Below are 1,599 nucleotides of genomic sequence, written 5' to 3' on the forward strand. Positions count from 1 at the left end.
GGGATTGGTTTTCGATTGACAATTCTCAAATTGGAAGTTAACTAGATTGAGCATTTTTCTTGTTTTGTTAATTAAGTTCAAGTTACTTGTTGAATTTTGATTTCTGCACTCTGTGATTTGCTTTTTCTTTCTTTATGCCTTTAAATTCAAGCAACTAACTCACTAACCCACTAACTATTTGAATTAATTCCTCACTGCTCTAACCATACTCTTCCATTAACCAAGAGTATTCCACTTGTTTGTTACTTGTGGTGTGTTCTTGTATGACAGGTAGGAGAGGAGAAACATCAACTCCTCCATATACCGAACCAGAGAGGACCCTTCATAGACTTAGAAGGGAAGCAAGAAGGAAGAAGGTACTGGGAGAAGAAGAATCTGAAGGAGAATCTGAGGACAACTTTGAGGAAGCTCTAGATCTCAACATGGATAGAGAAGTTCACAACTATGAGAGGGATGATGGAAACAATGCCATTCCTGGGAGGAGGGTTCTTGGTTCATACATAAACCCAACCTCTGGGAATTGTGGTAGCAGCATTCAGAAACCACCCATTCAAGCCAACAATTTTGAACTCAAACCACAGCTAATATCACTGGTGGAAGACCATTGTTCGTTTGGTGGGAGTGCCAATGAAGACCCAAACCAACATCTCACCAAATTCCTTAGAATTTGCGACACTGTGAAGTCCAATGGAGTTCAGGAAGATGCCTATAAACTGCTCTTGTTCCCATTTTCACTTAGGGACAAGGCAGCTAAGTGGCTAGAATCATTCCCAAGGGATAGCCTAACAACCTGGGATGAAGTGGAAAGCAAGTTTCTGGCACGTTTTTACCCCCCACAAAAGGTCAATAGGCTTCGATCTGAGGTTCAGACTTTTAGACAACAAGATGGTGAGACGCTCTACGAGGCATGGGAGAGGTTCAAAGAGTTGACAAGGAAATGCCCACCAAACATGTTCCCTGACTGGGTGCAATTGCATATTTTCTATGATGGACTTTCTTATGAATCAAGGAAGGCTGTAGACCATTCATCAGGAGGCTCATTGAACAGGAAAAAGACTGTGGAAGAAGACATTGAAGTGATTGAGACAGTGGCTGAGAATAAGTACTACTATGCTTCAGAGAGGCACAACACTAAGGGAGTCATGGAGCTGAACCATGTTGATACAATTCTAGCACAAAACAAGGTGTTTGCCAAGCAACTAGCAGAGCTCAACAGGAAATTGGACACAAAGCAAGTGGCTGCAATACAAACACAAGATCAAGAGGAAGCAAATACTGAAGGAGATGATTGGGAAGAGGCCAATTATGTGGGGAATCAACAAAGGCAATCATATGATCCACATTCCAACACTTACAACCCAGGATGGAAAAACCACCCAAACTTTGGATGGGGAAACCAGCAAACCCAACCACAAAACCACAAACCTTACAACCAACACAACAACTCCACATACCAAAACTCCAACCAAAGATCATACCAAGCCACACAAAACACTTACTCCCAACCACCATATCATGGCCAAAATAATCAACCTGCCCAACCTAATCCGAACCAACAATTTCAAGATCAATTAAACAGGATAGAAGGAATGCTTGCAA

At 41.9% G+C, this 1,599-nt stretch overlaps 1 non-coding gene across 1 annotated transcript; it reads right to left on the bottom strand.

The window, feature by feature from the left end:
- Positions 1–848: 848 nt before the first annotated feature.
- On the bottom strand, positions 849–952 carry LOC127742211 (small nucleolar RNA R71). Its single transcript, XR_008003398.1, has one exon. It is a non-coding gene; the product is annotated as a small nucleolar RNA R71 (small nucleolar RNA).
- Positions 953–1,599: the final 647 nt, after the last annotated feature.

The sequence above is a fragment of the Arachis duranensis genome, chromosome 9 (genome assembly GCF_000817695.3).
Source record: "Arachis duranensis cultivar V14167 chromosome 9, aradu.V14167.gnm2.J7QH, whole genome shotgun sequence".
In the NCBI taxonomy this organism is placed as follows: Eukaryota; Viridiplantae; Streptophyta; class Magnoliopsida; order Fabales; family Fabaceae; genus Arachis; species Arachis duranensis.